Raw genomic sequence first — 20,595 nt, 5'->3', positions numbered from 1 at the left:
TCCACAACGGAGCGTAAGCAATCCGCTCCGTCGATGTCCAGTCCAGATCCAGCCAGCGGGGTCAGACCGGACCAGGGGCGCTACGGGGGAATTATGGAAGGGTGGTGGTCAAGCCCGGAGCCGGAGCCGCCTCCGAGGAGGAATGCCCACCCAGCCCTCCCCTGTGTGGGTTTTGTTGAGGCGCGGTCGCAGTCCGCGCCTTTGGGGGGGGTACTGTCACACTCTGGCTCTGGGGACTTTATATGTTGAGTCAGGGTGTGTAGATTCCGTGTGTTTATGTGCTGTGTTTGAGTGTCTAGTTGTTCTATGTCTAGGTTGGCCTGAGTGACTCCCAATCAGAGGCAACGAGTGTCAGCTGTTTGCTGGTTGTCTCTGATTGGGAGCCATATTTATACTGTCGGTTTTCCTTTGTGTTTTGTGGGTTCTTGTTTCTAGTTGGTTGTGTTTAACCGTGAACTGTCACGTTACCGTCTTTTGTTGTTTTTATCACGTTTCGCTAATAAACGAGTATGTTTGCCTTCAACGCTGCGCCTTGGTCCTCATCTATTAACGATGATCGTGACATTAACTAAATGTGGACCCGTTATTTCATGGAGGTCTAAGAAGCAGCCAACAGTAGCTTTATCTACATGTGAAGCAGAGTACATGGCACTGGCTGCTACTACACAAGAAAGTTTGTACCTTGTATAGTTATTGGGCCAGATAACTGTAGTGAGTGCCAATATGCACCAGTAACAATATTTGAAGATAACCAAGGTGCAATTGCTCTGTCAAATAACCCAGTATGTCGTCAGAGATGTAAACATGTTGACATCAGATATCATTTCATTCGATCTGCGCTCAGTGATGGCAAAATAAGTATTGAATATTGTCCAACGGCAGACATGGTTGCAGATGTTTTGACTAAACCTGTAACGAAGTTCAAAAATGAAAAATTCTTGGGTTATATGTTTGGAATGTAAACAGACATTTGTGAGATGTATAACTGTAAGCTAAATGTGTTGATAGTTAGGTTGAATACAACTTGTACAGTATAAGAGCAAGTGGGGGTGTTAACATATAGACTAATATGTTATAAATTGTGTTCTTACACTGGTACAGTTATGCCCTATGAGAGATGTACAACTGCGCATGTGCGAAAATAAAGACTGGGCATTTTCCCGCGTTCTGGTTGAAACACCAACGATGAACATGTGTGTTTATTCCTCCGTTAAGTAAGCCGGTATTCCTGTCCTGAAGATGACAGCACCAACAGGAATGTTACAAATGTCTCAGTTATGTTCCTTGTTACCTGGGTTGATGCGATTTTTGTAGGACTGGAGAACAATGCCAGGAAAGTAAAATAAGGTTATTACCTGGATTCAATGCTTTTAAAATAACTGCTATTGCTGAAAAGTATAGAACACTTTAGTTTCCGGTTCATTTTGACGTTCTTTTTCGGTAGAACCGGTTCCAACCCTAGATTACAACACGTAGAAAACTGCTGGACATTACATTCAGGCAGCTTCAAAATAGTAGTGCAACCGTCAACTTCTCTATCTCTAATGCATCCGTACTGTCTGCAGTGAAGTATGTTGATGTAAACGAACTCAGAAAGCTCAAATAAATCGATTATTTATTAAATTATATTGACGAAATGATGTACATTCAATCACGCAGACAAACCCAAAGTCTCTAGTTAGCTATGTGACTTGTAAAATAGTTTTTATCACGTTCTTCACTCACTCGGTTTTATCACGTTCTTCACTCACTCGGTTTGACACAAAAATAAGACGTAGCTAAAACCTTTACCAAACTTGATAATACCTTGACGTATTTGTAACCTAGCATGTTATGAAATGTTCTTTCTATATTAGAAAGTTGAAACGTGCTATTACATAACTGTAGTAATACATTTGAAACGGACACAACAGCTATTGTCTTGACAGCACAGTTTTAGCTATTTTTTCTTTATCTGAAGAATGGTGCCCGCCTGACCACTGAGGTATAAGAGGTAGAGACTGTCTCCAAGATGGCCGACCGTTGTTTTCAACGTAATCTACTCACGTTCGCATCAGGCCAGGGTTCTGGTTGGGAAGTAGCCAGCCTATGTACCTAGAGGAGACTGGCGGTAGGGTCCTATGGGGTAACTCGCCCCCCCTAAGAACAATGTCTAATTGCTGACAAAAATAAGCTACATTTGGGGGGGGGGGGAATTATGTGGATGAAGGTCATGCTTAGGCTAATAAACTATAAAGGGAAATAAATTGCTACAGTTTACACTTTAGCAATTCTGTTCAAGTCGCAGGGTAAGTGCCCCCCTTGGGGCAGATATTTTCTGATTGAGAGGGGGTCAAATACTTATTTCCCTCATTAAAATGCAAATCAATTTATAACATTTTTGACATGCGTTTTTCTGGATTTTGTTGTTGTTATTCTGTCTCTCACTGTTCAAATAAACCTACCATTACAATTATAGACTGATCATGTCTTTGTCAGTGGGCAAACGTACAAAACCAGCAGGGGATCAAATACTTTTTTCCCCTCACTGTATACCTTGTTATTAGCTTGTACCTATAATTGTTGATCAGTCAGGTAGCATGTTAACTAACTACCAATACACTGCTTGAAACTATAATTGTTGTCACGATCGTCTTCAAAAGGAATGGACCAAAGCGCAGCGCGTTGAGTGAACATGACTTTAATAAAGAAAGCACGTAACTACAAAACAAAAGACGAAAGTGAAGTCCAACAGTACAAACGACTGAAACATAGAACACTGGAACAAAAACCCACAACTAACACAAGAAAACCTACAGCTTAAATATGGCTCCCAATCAGAGATAACGAGCCGACAGCTGACACTCGATACCTCCGATTGGGAGTCATTAACCAACCTAGAAACACAACCCACAGACATGCAAACATAGAATACACCCAATCAAACAGAACACAACGAAACGAGCACACCCTAAACCCAACCTAACCAAAACAAAACCCCAACAAAACAAATACACCCTGGCTCAACTACAAGTCCCGGAGCCAGAGTGTGACAGTACCCCCCCCTAAAGGCGCGCACTCCGGGCGCACCAGCATACAGTCTAGGGGAGGGTCTGGGTGGGCGTCTGTCCACGGTGGCGGTTCTGCCCCTGGTCGTGGTCCCCACCCCCACCTTAGTCACCACCCGCTTCCCTAGCCTCCTCCACATGACCACCCCCCAACTAAACCCCACTGGGTTAAGGGGCGGCACCGGACTAAGGGGCAGCACCGGACTAAGGGGCAGTACCGGACTAAGGGGCAGTACCGGACTAAGGGGCAGTACCAGGCTGAATGGCGGATACTGGCTGGACGGCTTTGGCGGCTCCCGGCTGGACGGCTCTGGCGGATCCCGGCTGGTCGGCTCTGGCGGATCCTGGCTGGACGGCTCTGGCGGATCCCGGCTGGACGGCTCTGGCGGATCCCGGCTGGACGGCTCTGGCGGATCCCGGCTGGACGGCTCTGGCGGATCCCGGCTGGACGGCTCTGGCGGATCCCGGCTGGACGGCTCTGGCGGATCCCGGCTGGACGGCTCTGGCGGATCCCGGCTGGACGGCTCTGGCGGATCCCGGCTGGACGGCTCATGGCTGGCTGACGGATCTGGCTGCTCATGGCTGGCTGACGGATCTGGCTGCTCATGGCTGGCTGACGGATCTGGCTGCTCATGGCTGGCTGACGGATCTGGCTGCCCATGGCTGGCTGACGGATCTGGCTGCTCATGGCTGGCTGACGGATCTGGCTGCTCATGGCTGGCTGACGGATCTGGCTGCTCATGGCTGGCTGACGGATCTGGCTGCTCATGGCTGGCTGACGGATCTGGCTGCTCATGGCTGGCTGACGGATCTGGCTGCTCATGGCTGGCTGACGGATCTGGCTGCTCATGGCTGGCCGACGGATCTGGCTGCTCATGGCTGGCTGACGGATCTGGCTGCTCATGGCTGGCTGAAGGATCTGGCTGCTCATGGCTGGCGGAAGGCTCTGGCTGATCCTGTCTGGCGGAAGGCTCTGGCTGATCCTGTCTGGCGGAAGGCTCTGGCTGATCCTGTCTGGCAGAAGGCTCTGGCTGATCCTGTCTGGCAGAAGGCTCTGGCTGATCCTGTCTGGCAGAAGGCTCTGGCTGATCCTGTCTGGCAGAAGGCTCTAGCGGCTCCGGTCTGGCGGACGGCTCTGAATGCTCATGGCAGACGGGCGGCTTAAGCGCCTTTGGGCAGACGGGCAGTTCAGGCCCCGTTGGGCAGATGGCAGACTCTGGCCGTCTGGGGCGCACCGTAGGCCTGGTGCGTGGTGCCGGAACTGGAGGTACCGGGCTGAGGACACGCATCTCAGGGCTAGTGCGGGGAGAAGCAACAGGACGCACAGGACTCTGGGGACACACAGGAGGCTTGGTGCGTGGTGTAGGCACAGGTGGTACTGGGCTGGAACGGGGAGGTGACGCCGGAAATACCGGACCGTGCAGGCGTACTGGCTCCCTTGAGCACTGAGCCTGCCCAACCTTACCTGGTTGTATGCTCCCCGTCGCCCGACCAGTACGGGAAGGAGGAATAACCCGCACCGGGCTATGTAGGCGAACCGGGGACACCATGCGTAAGGCTGGTGCCATGTAAGCCGGCCCGAGGAGACGCTCTGGTGGCCTGATGCGTTGGGCCGGCTTCATGACATCCGGCTCAATGCTCAATCTAGCCCGGCCGATACGAGGAGCTGGAATGTACCGCACCGGGCTATGCCTGCGTACAGGAGACACCATGCGCTCTACTGCGTAACATGGTGTCTGCCCGTACTCTCGCTCTCCACGGTAAGTCCAGGGAGTAGGCGCAGGTCTCCTACCTGACTTCGCCACACTCCCTTTTAGCCCCCCCCATAGAAATTCTTGGGTAGTACCCACGGGCTTCCAGCCTCGACTCCGCGCTGCCTCCTCATACCACCTCCTCTCGGCTGCAGCTGCCTCCAGCTCTTCCCGAGGGCGGCGATATTCTCCCGGTTGTGCCCAAGGACCCTTTCCATTCAAAATCTCCTCCCATGTCCAAGAATCCTTGATAGGCGTCCATAAATCCTGTGTAGGTAGGTCCTGTTGCCGCTTGACACGCTGCTTGGTCCTTTTATGGTGGGTTTTTCTGTCACGATCGTCTTCAAAAGGAATGGACCAAAGCGCAGCGCGTTGAGTGAACATGACTTTAATAAAGAAAGCACGTAACTACAAAACAAAAGACGAAAGTGAAGTCCAACAGTACAAACGACTGAAACATAGAACACTGGAACAAAAACCCACAACTAACACAAGAAAACCTACAGCTTAAATATGGCTCCCAATCAGAGATAACGAGCCGACAGCTGACACTCGTTACCTCCGATTGGGAGTCATTAACCAACCTAGAAACACAACCCACAGACATGCAAACATAGAATACACCCAATCAAACAGAACACAACGAAACGAACACACCCTAAACCCAACCTAACCAAAACAAAACCCCAACAAAACGAATACACCCTGGCTCAACTACAAGTCCCGGAGCCAGAGTGTGACAATTGTTCAGAATGTGCAAGTTTACTAGTTAATAAGAAAATAAATAAAATGTAATTGTTCAATAATTCAATGTGTTGTGATTAAAAATAAAAATATCTGATCATATAAATGTGTTGCGTTTCAAATTACTTTTACAAATAAAAATATGTGATAATAAACAAACAAATCTAAACTAACAAATGTCAAATAATATTTGTAGGCAAGATGGCCAGTCAATTTGAATAACGTTATTGTGTATTCTATGTAATGACGCAATTTTATGTTATAACGAAAAATGTATGCACTCACTAACTGTAAGTCGGTCTGGATAAGAGCATCTGCTAAATGACTAAAATGTAATGATGTCATCACGTAATGACATCACAACGTCATTTAGCAACTTTTAGCAACAAATCGACCTGCCTCTAACAACTTCCCCTGAAAATTAGTTGGCAACCCTGCAGGGGAGTTGCTCTTTCAACTTTCAAATTTATCTTAGACTTTCCAACATAATAATAGCCACATGGGCACATCAGGAAATATACCACACATTTTATTTTACAGGAAATTCTACCCAGGACATACATTTTATTTCCAGTATGAGGGTGAAGAAAGAAATCCCCCTTGGTCATCACATTACAGTTCTCACAATGATTTGAGGGGAGGGTGGATGGGAAATGCTGAGGGGGAACATATTCATCTGCTCTTACTAGGCTGTTCTTTATGTTTCTAGCATGTTTAAAAGAGAATCGAGAGATATTCTGAAAAGCCCGGCCCACAGAGGGATCCCAGTCCTAAATAGAAGTCAGAGATCAAACTCCTGGTTCTCCCCTGTTCCTTCCACACGCCCTCCCATTGTACTGTATGTATGAACACATTTTGAACAATGGCTGCCTAAAATGCTGTGGTGCTTACAAACACAACAGGAAAGGTTGTGGTAGACGTGGGCCATCACAGGTGAGTTCACAGCTCTTTTACTCTGAGCATTCATATCAATGACTCACCCTCAGATGGACCATCAATGCCAGAGTTCTACAAGACTGTTTACATAATCAACTGGGCATTTCAACAGTCTGTCCCTCAATATAGTCCTGGGCATATATTGTTTATCTTACTATTGTTTAAAATGCTAACTTTTTAGCATTTGTGGCACAAATCCATTGCAAGTCAATGGTACGTATACAGTCACAGTGAACGTCTACACACCACTTTACATTTTGCAAGCTTAAATATTAATAGAGATTAAATATTGTTTTTATCCTGCCGACCTACAAAAACCATTCCACATTTTCAAAGTGTAAGAAAATTGTAGAACAATTTTCCTTGTAAAGATATCCAGTAGTTTTGATTACATATATTTTCACACCCCATTAAACAGTTCTACAGCAACTATACATGTGTGTTGTGGCTTGTAACTTGCTGGGTAGCAGTTTAAGACATGGTTTGAATCCTAATCAATCCTTCCAATGTGAGTACATGTTGAAGTACAGTAGATTAATAAAGCTACAGTACTGCAGCTGGTGACAAAGCTGCGTATATTGAAAAAGCTTGTTAGTGCATAGGTCAAATGTATCTTTGTAATGCTCATTTCAGGTATTTCTTCCAGCTTTAGACAAACACTAAATATTTCACTTAAAACATAGTTTTGTTGTATTTAATGATAGAGAAGAGAAGAGTTTGACCAACACAGATTCATGTCCAATCTTTGAGGACGTGTCTACATTGTTAGAGTGGTCACATGCCAATCTGTTCCATATAATAGACAGTCTTTGGAACAGTGGAAAGCTGCATGGCCCCTTGGTTGTTGCTAAGCAGGCATTCTTCTTTTATGGTGTTTATTGGTGGTGTTCAGACCAACGTTAAAGGTGCATCACTGCCACCTTCTGGGCTGGAGTGTGATAGAGACATGGTTCTGTCCTGGTGAGATCACAGGTTCAGAGAAAACTTGGTATGACTGTAGTCACTCCAGGCACTCAGCCCATGAGAACCATTAATACGGTCAGATCTAATATGGAAGAACTGAATACAACCATAAGAACCATTCATACTGTCAGATCTAATATGGAAGAACTGAATACAACCATAAGAACCATTCATACTGCCAGATCTAATATGGAAGAACTGAATACAACCATAAGAACCATTCATACTGTCAGATCTAATATGGAAGAACTGAATACAACCATAAGAACCATTCATACTGTCAGATCTAATATGGAAGAACTGAATACAACCATAAGAACCATTCATACTGTCAGATCTAATATGGAAGAACTGAATACAAACATAAGAGCCATTCATACTGTCAGATCTAATATGGAAGAACTGAATACAACCATAAGAACCATTCATACTGTCAGATCTAATATGGAAGAACTGAATACAAAAGAGAAGGAGAGGTTGACCAGTACATATTAATGTACTAATGTTATTTTTCATTGGCAGATCAATGCAGTTTTCCAAACATAATCATCATCAGTTGTTTTGTAAGATTTTAACTAACTGAACAAAAATATAAACACAGCATTCAACAATTTTACTGGGGTACAGTTCATATAAGGAAATCAGACAATTGAAATACATTCATTAGGCCCTAATCTATGGATTTCACATGACAGGGGCCCACCCATCAGCCAATAAGAATGATTTCCCCCACTAAAGGGCTTTATTACAGATATAAATACTCCTCAGTTTCATCAGCTGTCCGGGTGGCTGGTCTCAGATGATCCTGCAGGTGAAGAAGCCAGATGTGGAGGTCCTGGGCTTGCACGGTTACACGTGGTCTGCGGCTGGGAAGCCAGTTGGACGTTCTGCCAAATTCTCGGTAGAGAAATGTACATTCAATTCTCTGGCCACAGCTCTTGTGAACATTCCTGCAGTCAGCATGCCAATTGTGCACTCCCTCAAAATGTAGACATCTGTGGCATTGTGTTGTGTGACAAAACTGCACATTTCAGAGTGGCCTTTTATTGTACCCAGCACAAGGTGTACCTGTGTAATGATCATGCTGTTTAATCAGCTTCTTGATATGCCACAACTCGCAGGTGGATTGATTATCTTGGCAAAGGAGAAATGCTCACTAACAGAAATGGAAACAAATTTGTGCACCAAATTTGAGAGAAATAAGCTTTTTGTGCGTATGGAAAATATCCGGGATCTTTTATTTCAGCTCATGAAACATGTGACCAACACTTTACATGTCAAGTTTATATATTTTTTCAGTATAGTTTTAGAAGAGAATTAACTAAATACGTAGTCATTTCATTTTGTCACATGTTTGGTAAACAAAAGGTGTAGACTAACATTGAAATGTTGACCAACAATGGAGAACACAATTAAACAATTATAATAATAGGAAAAATATTGTAGTACGAGGAATTAATACACGATGAGCAATGGTAGCTTGGCTATATACATGGGGTGCCAATACCTAGTCAATGGTAGCTTGGCTATATACATGGGGTGCCAATACCTAGTCAATGGTAGCTTGGCTATATGCATGGGGTGCCAATACATAGTCAATGATAGCTTGGCTATATACATGGGGTGCCAATACCTAGTCAATGATAGCTTGGCTATATACAGTGCAATCTGAAAGTATTCAGACCCCTTAACTTTTTCCACATTTTATTACGTTACAGCCATATTCTAAAGTTGGTTAAATCATTTTTCCCCCTCATCAATCTACACACAATACCCCATAATGTCAAAGCAAAAGACAGGTTTTTGGAAATTTTTCCTAATTTATTAATAAAAAAATGGAAATATCTAAGTATTCAGACCCTTTACTCAGTACTTTCTTGTAGCACCTTTGGCAGCGATTACAGCATTGAGTCTTCTTGGGTATGATGCTACAAGCTTGGCACACCTATATTTGGGGAGTTTCATTCATTCTTCTCTGCAGATCCTCTCAAACTCTATCAGGTTGGATGGGGAGCGTTGCTGCACAGCAATTTTCTGGTCTCTCCTGAATGTTCAATCGGGTTCAAGTCTGGGCTCTGGCTTCGCCCCAGTCTGTAGTCCTGAGTGCTCTGGAGCAGGTTTTCATCAAGGATCTCTCTGTACTTTGCTCCGTTCATTATTCCCTCGATCATGACTAGTCTCCCAGTCCCTGCCTCTGAAAAACATCCGCACAGCATGATACTGCCACGACCATGCTTCACCGTAGGCATGGTGCCAGGTTTCCTCCAGAAGTGACGCTTGGTTTTCAGGCCAAAGAGTTCAATCTTGGTAACAACAGACTAGAGAAACTTGTTTCTCATGGTCAGAGTCCTTTAGGTGCCTCTTGGCAAACTCCAAGCGGGCTGAACTCTGGAGCTCTGTCAAAGTGATCATCGGGTTCTTGGTCAACTCCCTGACCAAGGCCCTCCTCCTCCGATTGCGTAGTTGGCCGGGCGGACAGCTCTAGGAAGAATCTTGGTGATTCCAAACTTCTTCCATTTAAGTATGGAGGAGGCCACGGTGTTCTTGGGGACCTTCAATGCTGCAGACATTTTTTGGTACCCTTCCCCAGATCTGTGCCTCATCACAATCCTGTCTCGGAGCTCTACGGACAATTCCTTCAACCTCATGGCTTGATTTTTGCTCTGACATGCAATGTCAACTGTGGGATGTTATATAGACAGATGTGTGCCTTTTCAAACCATGTCCAATCAATTGAATTTATCTCAGGTGGACTCCAATCAAGTTGTAGAAACATCTCAAGGAATATCAATGGAAACAGGATGCACCTGACCTAAATTTAGAGATTCATAGCAAAGGGTCTGGAATACTAATGTAAATAAGGTTTTGCAAAAATGTCTAAACCTGTTTCCACTTTGTCATTATGGGGTATTGTGTGTAGATTGATGAGCGATTTTTGTTGTTTGTAAAAATAAATAAAAAAATTTACAGTAAGGGTGTAACTTATTTTTTTGTTGAAAAAGTCAAGGGGTCTGAATACTTTCAGAATGCACTGTATAGACACTAACTATTTCATATTAAACACTTTGTTATATTTATGCACAAGAGAAGAAGAGGTTACCCAGCACAAATTCATGTACAAACATGATTTTTCATTACATATTTGTAATTTAGCAGATGCTCTTATCTAGAGCGACTTATAGGACCAATAGGGGTTAATTGCCTTGCTCAAGGCCACAATGACAGATTTTTGACCTAGTTGGCTCGGGATTCAAACCAGCGACCTTTCAGTTACTGGCCCAACACTCTAAACCGCTAGGCTACCTGTTAAATATATAACACAATACGTGACATAAGTAGAATACAGAACACTTGAAACATTACAGGACATTATTCATGATGGAAATTGAAATATTAAAATGTGATTTAAAAAAAGCAGTGGGTAGAGTGGCGTTTCGCAGGCGGTTTGTACGGGAAGTTATACAGGACAGTTTGTGGCTGTTTCTCAGGAGCCTGGTGGTGCAGTTACCTCTTTTTGGAGGGAGCAGGTCATTCAGTGGATGGTCAAGAGTGTGCATGTCCTTCACCAGGTGCACTGCAGCCTGTTCTTGCCTGCTCTGCAGTGACGGGAGCTGTGGTTGGACTGCTCCACCTCTGGAGATGATCCTCAAGGCCCTCCTCTGCACCCTGTCTAGTTGGGCCTGCTGCTTTTTACTGCATCCAACTAACAGCACTCCACTGTATTCCAGACAAGGCCTGGCCAGTGTAGTATAGACTGTGACCAGATCTTCAGTAGGACATTACTGGCAAGAACAGTCAAAAAGGCGTATCGAGGCCATTCTCACTGGCTGCTCCAGGTGTCACCACTGAGGTTAGAGTCTAGATGAAAACCAAGAAACTTGGTTGTTGTTACCACTGGTACTTCCTGTCCTCCTAGGATTAGTGGTGCAGTTTGTGGATGGTCCTCTGACCAAGGGCTAAATGTGCCAGTTGCCTTCACCCTCTGCCATCTTTCGGTGGAGTAGCTGTGGAGCCAGGCTAGTAACCTTGGACAGTTCAATGTCAGACAGATGTTGCAGGAACTTTGCGTGATCTACTCGATCAAAGGCTTTGGACACATCAGCAAGTAACATCCTCACCATTGTTGGTTTTATGGAGTCTGTAGCTGTCAGCCAGAAGTATGTGGCTTTCACAGGGGCGGTACTAGTGCTGGACTTTGGGAGGTAGTCATACTGAATCGTGCACTCAGATAACACCTCCTACTGGCAGGGGACAGTTTTAACAATGTGTTTGATGACAGGGGCTAGATCTTCTGCATGCTCTTTAGTAGCCAGGCTGGAATGCCATCAGGCCCACATGCTTTACGTGCTCTGAGTCTGTTCAGAGCTTGCTTTAACTGGCCAATGCTGCACAGCTCAACCTGCCTTGTAGACATGGGCAGGGGGAAGATGGCAAGAGGTGTGGTGCTTGTCCATGGCTCAGCAAAGAAGCCATTCAAAACATCAGCCTCATCGTCGTCTTCAATTCCCTCAACCTCTATTCTCCCTCCTGATGTTTTCTTTGGTCCCAGTCCATTGTTAATGAAGTCCCACCATTCCTTAGGGTTTTTCTTCTTTAGGTCCTGGATTTCAGTTTTGTAGTAGCTTGTCTTTGCTTCCTTGATAAGCATTTGCACTGTGTTTCTGTTTTTTCTCCATGTCATAGTTTCTCCCCATCTGTTGAAAATATTCTGTATTTTCCTGATGGCAGCCTTTATTCTTTCAGTCATCCAGGGCTGGTCCAGTGTTGTTGTTTTCTTATTTCTTATTGGCATGCATACATCAAGTGCAGTTTGAATGCAGGAGTTGAACGTCTCCACCTTTGCATCGATGCTCTCCACCTCATATATGGCAGACCAGTCAGAACTGGCCATACATCGTGCAAAGGTCTCCTTTCTGTTCTGGGTTACCAGATGTCATTTTTTTCTGAACAGCTCATAGTCTGTCATCAGAACAGCCTTAAATCGTCGGGGCATGGACAATCTCGTCTCACAGTCAGTGCAGTAATAAGTATTCTCTCCAGTGTGTAACCGTTGGTGTGTTTTTACGTTGCCAATTGGGAGAATCTCTTGCCACATTAAGAGCAGAAGTAAGGCTTCTCTCCTGTGTGTGTTCTCTGATGACATTGCAGCTCATCTGTCATTTTTAGATCAGTTGTAAGGCTTCTCTCCTTTACGTTTACCTTGGTGTCTATTTGAGAGAAAATCTTTCCACAGTCAGAGCAGGAGTAAGGCTTCTCTCATGTATGCATATGTTCATGTTGTTTTAAGTGGCCCAGTCGAGAGAAACTCTTCCCACAGTCAGAGCAGAAGTAAGGCTTCTCTCCTGTGTGTGTTCTCTGATGAACTTTTAGCTCAAATGATGTTTTGAAGCACTTTACACAGTCAGAGCAGGAGTAAGGCTTCTCTCCAGTATGTATACGTTCATGTTGTTTTAAGTTGCCAGGTTGAGAGAAACTTGCACCACAGTCAGAGCAGGAGTAAGGCTTTTCTCCTGTATGTACAGGTTCATGTTGTTTTAAGTGGCCCAGTTGAGAAAAACTCTTCCCACAGTCAGAGCAGGAGTAAGGCTTCTCTCCTGTGTGTATACGTGCATGTGTTTTTAGGCTGCCCAGTTGAGAGAAACTTGCCCCACAGTCAGAGCAGGAGTAAGGCTTCTCTCCTGTGTGTATCCTTTGGTGCAATTTTAAGCTTTCCTGTCGAGAGAAATTCTTCCCACAGTCAGAGCAGGAGTAATGCTTCTCTCCTGTGTGTGTTCTCAGGTGAACTTCTAGCTCAAATGATGATTTGAAGCATTTTACACAGTCAGAGCAGGAGTAAGGCTTCTCTCCTGTATGTATACGTTCATGTATTTTAAAGTGGCCCAGTCGAGAGTAACTCTTCCCACAGTCAGAGCAGGAGTAAGGCTTCTCTCCTGTGTGTGTTCTCTGATGAACTTTTAGCTCAGTTGATGTTGTGAAGCATTTTACACAGTCAGAGCAGGAGTAAGGCTTCTCTCCTGTGTGTATTTGTAGGTGTATTTTTAACTTTGATAGAATTGGGAAAATCTCCTCACAATGTGGGCAGTGGTGAGACCTCTTAGCTCTGTGATCTTCCTGCTGTTGCTCGCTGAATGTAGAGAATGTCTCAACATGGTCTCCTGTGTGAACAACAACAGAAGAACCAGTCAGTTGGTGTGATATACATGTCAATCAAATGTATTTTATGAAGCCCTTTTTACATCAGAAGTTGTCACAAAGTGCTTTATAGAAACCCAACCTGAAACCCCAAAGAGCAAGCAATGCAGATGTAGAAGCCATATCATCCTCCACTCACTATCACAAGGGTTAGTGTGATCCTCCACTCACTATCCCAAGGGTTAGTAACTACACAGACTCATTTCATTGAACTTTAAAACACTGGCAGTTTGTCTACTTCACTTCTTTATTCTACTCTCTGATCACTCCAGATAGCCCAGTGAATAAAACAAATGCTGGCAATACTGGTGTCAAACCATGTAAGTGTCAGTAGCATGAAATAATATCTACCTTCTCATTGAAACAGTTAATCATGAAACAGTTCTACTGGAACTTTTCATGCACATTGGAAGTTGGAATGAATAACACAAACTTAGTTAGATAGAACCTGCTCTTACCATGAGAAACAGATTTCCCAATCTTCTCCTCCTCTTCTTCATCTTTAATGTTGACATTCAGCTCCAGTGTTTGACTGCAGTCTTCCAGCTTCACTGATGCCATCTCTGGATCCTGCTTAGCAAACTGGGCTCCACTGTCACAATCAGGACCCAGTGACTGTTGGTTTGGACTCAGTGTGGAAGGAGAGAGGCAGGCTGGGTTTGTTCTCACCATTGATGTTACCTGCCTCAGATTTAATTCTAGTTGTCCTGTAGTAACAATGAGAAACAGACACAAAAAGTTAGTGTCTTGACAGTTCTGGCACTTTCTTTATTCTCTAAAAATATATTATATATCTTCTTGTTAAATTATCTAATTCAGTGCTTGACTTGGACTGAAATAGGTGCCGGTACTGTTTATATTTAGGTGCAGGAGCTCCACAATACTGTTGAGCTAACATTCTATAAGAGGAACATGAGCTCAAGCACTAGATATTTGAGGTGCCGGTACTTAACCCATAGTATTCACAAATTCACAAACAGCACCAGTCAAAAGTTTTAGAACACCTACTCATTCCAGGGGTTCTCTTTATTTTTACTATTTTCTACATTGTATAATAATAGTGAAAACATCACAACTATGAAATAACACATATGGAATCATGTAGTAACCAACAAAGTATTAAACAAATCAAAAATATATATTTTATATTTGAGATTCTTTAAAGTAAGCAACCTTTGCCTTGATGACAGCTTTGCACACTCTTGGCATTAACTCTACCAACTTCATGAGGTATTCACCTGGAATACATTTCAATTAACAGGTGTGCCTTGTTAAAAGTTCATTTGTGGAATTTCTTAATGCGCTTGAGCCAATCACTTGTGTTGTGACAAGGTAGGGGTGGTATACAGAAGATAGTCCTATTTGGTAAAAGATCAAGTACATATTATTGCAAGGACAGCTCAAATAATTAAAGAGAAACAACAGTCCATCATTACTTTAAGATTCTTCAAGTGCAGTCGCAAAAACTATCAAGCGCATTGATGAAACTGGCACTCATGAGAACCGTCACAGGAAAGGAATACCCTGAGTTACCTCTGCTGCAGAGGATAAGTTCATTAGTTAGCAGCCTCAGAAATTGCAACCCAAATAAATGCTTCACAGAGTTCAAGTAAGACACATCTCAACATCAACTGTTCAGAGGAGACTGTGTGAATCAGGCCTTCATGGTCGAATTGCTGGAAGGAAACCACAACTAAAGGACACCAACAAGACGAAGAGACTTGCTTGGGCCAAAAAACATGAGCAATGGACATTAGACCGGTGGGAATCTGTCCTTTGGTCTGATGTGTCCAAATTTGAGATTTTTGGTTCCAACCGCAGTGTCTTTGTGAGACACAGAGTAGGTGAACCGATGATCTCTACATGTGTGGTTCCCACCGTGAAGCATGGAGGAGGAGGTGTGATGGTGCTTTGCTGGTGATTTATTTAGAATTCAAGGCACACTTAACCAGCATGGCTACCACAGCAGTCTGCAGCGATACACCATCCCATCTGGTTTGTGCTTAGTGGGATTATTTGTTTTTCAACAGGACAATGACCCAACACACCTCCAGACTGTGTAAGGGCTATTTGACCAAGAAGGAGAGTGATGGAGTGCTGCATCAGATGACCTGGCCTCCACAATCAACCGACCTCAACCCAATTGAGATGGTTTGGGATGAGTTGGACCGCAGAGTGAAGGAAAAGCAGCCAACAAGTGCTCAGCATGTGTGTGAACTTCTTCAAGACTGTTGGAAAAGCATTCCAGGTGAAGCTGGTTGAGAGAATGTCTAGAGTGTGCAAATATGTCATCAAGGCAAAGGGTGGCTACTTTGAAGAATCTAAAATCTAAAAAATATTTTGATTTGTTTAACAATTTTTTGGTTACTACATGATTCCATATGTGTTATTTTATAGTTTAGATGTCTTCACTATTATTCTACGATGTAGAAAATAGTAAAAATTAAGAAAAACTCTTGAATGAGTAGGTGTGTCCAAAGTTTTGACTGGTGCTGTATATTTGCCACTGCTTGACAAAAAAAAAAGATAGAACCTGCTCTTACCATGTGAAACAGATTTCCCAATCTTCTCCTCCTCTTCTTCATCTTTAACGTTGACATTCAGCTCCAATGTTTGACTGCAGTCTTCCAGCTTCACTGATGCCATCTCTGGATCCTGCTTAGCAAACTGGGCTCCGCTGTCACAATCAGGACCCAGTGACTGTAGGTTTGGACTCAGTGTGGATGGAGAGAGGCAGGCTGGGGTTTGTCCTCACTGTTGATGTTACAGGCCTCAGACTTAATCTGAGTCGTCCAGTAGTAATAAAGAGAAACGGACACAAAAGTTAGTCTTGACAATTCTGGCACTTTATTCTCTAAAAATATATTAGATCAGATAGCTAAGCATTGACAACAAACCATTTATTAATTTCACATTAGACACAAATTGCACACTTTAAATTAAACAACGTAAGTGCACTTAACCTATAGTAGATTTCAGAAATTCACATAATTGACTCAAAAACCATTTAGTACAAGGTTGCAGTTTGTTTTAGGCAGCACTATGTAATATTTTCCTGAATAACCTTGTCTTCACTGTATTATTTCAATCAAAAAACAATTGTATTTATTTATAGGTATAACTTTACAAGCCCTTAATTCATTAGATTGCTGACTGTTTGAAATGCAGTGTATCTGACCTTTACTTGTACAACACTTACTTAGAGAAAAACAAAATTGAGAAATCTTGAATCACCCATACGTTTGAAAAAAAACTCAAGATACAGCTGTATGATTTGTAGTCCATATCGCCCCGCCCTAACAGAGTACATTACGTTATACTGTACTATTGCACTGTACTGAACTAAACTTTTCTTTCCTGTACTCTGCTGTACTGTACTTTCCAATCTTGTGAAACAGTAGATATGTTTCCAATAACTTGTCCATTGATTTTTTTCTGGACATTTAGAAAAAGTTTGCATAGAAAATAGATAGGACAGTTTCCATGTAACTATCTTGTGTCGATAAAAACAGCTGGACGTAATGACTCACCCTGTACCGTCAAAATGGTTTGGCAATCATCATTTATTTAAAAAAACACTGTTTCAATCCTCACTTGTCAGAATAAAGAAACTTTGACAAAAGAAAAACCCACCCGTCCAACGATTTAAAATGTTGTCGAGCTTTAGAACATTTCTCCTATATCTGCCGTTTCCATTACACACGTCGCAAATATTATTTTTTGCAACATTGCTTTTGTCGAATGCACCTGGTTCAATGGAAACCTGCCTAATGATGTCTGAGTGATTGGTTCAGATTTGGTCCGGTCTAATGTTTGGGCCAAGTCAGTTAAGAACAAATTCTTATTTACAATAATGGCTTACCCCGGCCAAAACCGGACGACGCTGGGCAAATTTTGCACCGCCCTATGCGACTCCCAATCACGGCCGGATTGTGATACAGCCTGGAATCCAACCAGGGTCTGTAGTGACAGATCCAGTGCCTTAGACCGCTGCGCCACTCGGGAGCCCTGTGACTAATCATTTTGTCTATTTAAGCTCTGAAAAGGCCTATCAGCTACCCAACATTATCAGGAGTTATCCTGAGCCTATTTGCAATGAGAAACATTGCATTTGCACAGCGGGAAATGCAGAAGTATTTAATTTTTTTGCTATGATCATCTCGTCAAAAATGTACAGACAAACTTGAAACCACTGATTATCATGACAATTTAGCTGACAGGGTTAAACTCCCGGACAACAGTGGTTTCAGAGTCCTGCAATAGAGTGAAGATGCTAATATTTGTGTAAACTGTACATAGTTGTGTTCTGTGGATGTCACTGAGTAGGCTGAACAATACATAGGTAGGGCTGTACAGTGCAATATGAATGTCCAATACAAACAAAAGAAACAGCATACTCAACTGGTGTAACGTGGTCCAGACCCAGAACGGGTCAATAAAAAAAGTATATAATAATACTGTTTTGGTTGGGCTTCAACCCCTGGTATCATATAAACACACATAAGACATGGAAACATGTAGAATTGCTTAAAAACAGCAACAACAAATAATCTCAGCCCTGTCGTAAAATGTGTAGAATTACGGGATATTAGCTTTAAAACTGCTAAATGTTCTCTCCGCCAACAAGAGGGTTGTGAACAGTTTGGGGTCACAAGTTGGGGGTTTGTTACTACACCAATAAATGGCAATATCCATCCGGACCTTTGCCACCTAGGAAATTTGTTTGACCGGACCTTCTCAAATAGTACTGGAGTACCCCTGCAATAGACTGACTGGGAAGGTGATTTTTCACAGTTAAAGTCCTGCAATAAGAGCTAAGACGCTAATATTTGTATAAACTCTTGAGAATTGTTTTCTGTGGGTGTCACCCGTTCCATGGGAGCACAATCCAACCCGTTTCATAAGTGCATATAAGAATGCCCCCAATGCAATTATGTGGTCTAATAACTCCACAGTGGGATTTCAAATTCCACTATTGCGGTTAATCGTTATTATGACTAGCTTCACATACATAGGGACAAGCGGGTACCAGGGCTGCGTCCAGCAGGAGGACGGAGACGTTGGCCACGATCAGATACAAATGTATTATGTAGAACAAACATGCCTCTGATTCTAATTAATCATGTCAGTTCTATTCAGGGTATTTCTATCTGCAACTTTCCTAAACGTTTTTGTACTGAACATGCCCAGGCGAAACGCACTGACCTATATACGAACCTGGAAAGCCTCACAAATGAAAACATGTAATGGACCCCGCGCTGTGTGATTGTAAAATATATTTTATCACGTTCTTCAATCACTCGGATTGACACAGAAATTACACAAAACCTTTGCCAAATGTGATAATACTTTGACTGATTTGTTATCTAACATGTTATGACATTATTTCGATATTAGACAGTTTAAAAGTGCTATTACATACCTGTAGTAATAAAGAGAAACGGAAAGCACAGTCCTTTCGTTTTCTTTGTTCTGAAGAATGTTGCGCGCCTCGCCGGAAGTTCCTGTTCCCCAACTACCACAATGCAACAGCGACATCTTCTTCTTCTTCTGTGGGTTTTATGGCAGACTACATCCAAAAGTTGTATTGCCACCACCAACTGGACGGTTTGAAACCACAAAATAAATTAAATAAAAAATACATCCATGCTTAATAGTGATACTAACTTACTCCACCCTAATAAAAATAGTACATTGCCAAAACAAACAAAACTCCCATTTCTTCCTTCCTTTAAATCTCCATATCTCCCTTCTCAGTCTCTAGGACCTGAGATGGTGGTACGGCTTTTGACAATATTCCATGTAACTCTTTTGCCAATAAATCTTTCAGCCCCAGGAACCGTTCTGCCGCAACCACAATGATTTCTATCTTCCTAGATCTTTTCTCCACCTTGGCAGTGCCGTTAATCACCATTGCAATAAAGGCCACAAAGTCCACCTTTTTAACCTTTAAAATTTCAGGATCATCTTGTTGAAAGGCAACCCCTGCAGCTTGCATTGAAGGCTTATCCACCACAATTATATTTACTGTAAAGATAACCCCCAACAACTACAATGATTCAGTAGATCAGTAATGTTACAGTACTTTAGCATGTCTCACAGCTGCTTATGCTGACAAAACATGTTAGTGAATAGGTCAGAATTAGCTTCGTGATGCTCATTTAAACTTCCTGTCTTGTTCAGCTTCAGAAAAACAGTAAATATGTCACTTCAAACATCGTTTTTTGGTAATTCATTACACAAAAGAGACGAGCTTGACTAGTACAAATTCATATACAGTGGGGGAAAAAATATTTAGTCAGCCACCAATTGTGCAAGTTCTCCCACTTAAAAAGATGAGAGAGGTCTGTAATTTTCATCATAGGTACACGTCAACTATGACAGACAAATTGAGGAAATAAATTCCAGAAAATCACATTGTAGGATTTTTAATGAATTTATTTGCAAATTATGGTGGAAAATAAGTATTTGGTCACCTACAAACAAGCAAGATTTCTGGCTCTCACAGACCTGTAACTTCTTCTTTAAGAGGCTCCTCTGTCCTCCACTCGTTACCTGTATTAATGGCACCTGTTTGAACTTGTTATCAGTATAAAACAAACCTGTCCACATCCTCAAACAGTCACACTCCAAACTCCACTATGGCCAAGACCAAAGAGCTATCAAAGGACGCTAGAAACAAAATTGTAGACCTGCACCAGGCTGGGAAGACTGAATCTGCAATAGGTAAGCAGCTTGGTTTGAAGAAATCAACTGTTGGAGCAATTATTAGGAAATGGAAGACATACAAGACCACTGATAATCTCCCTCGATCTGGGGCTCCACGCAAGATCTCACCCCGTGGGGTCAAAATGATCACAAGAACGGTGAGCAAAAATCCCAGAACCAAACGGGGGGACCTAGTGAATGACCTGCAGAGAGCTGGGACCAAAGTAACAAAGCCTACCATCAGTAACACACTA

Source organism: Coregonus lavaretus (genome assembly GCF_964263955.1).
Source record: "Coregonus lavaretus genome assembly, contig: HAP1_SCAFFOLD_54, whole genome shotgun sequence".
Classification (NCBI taxonomy): Eukaryota; Metazoa; Chordata; class Actinopteri; order Salmoniformes; family Salmonidae; genus Coregonus; species Coregonus lavaretus.
The sequence above is the reverse complement of the archived record's forward strand: the minus strand, read 5'-3'. Positions refer to the sequence as shown.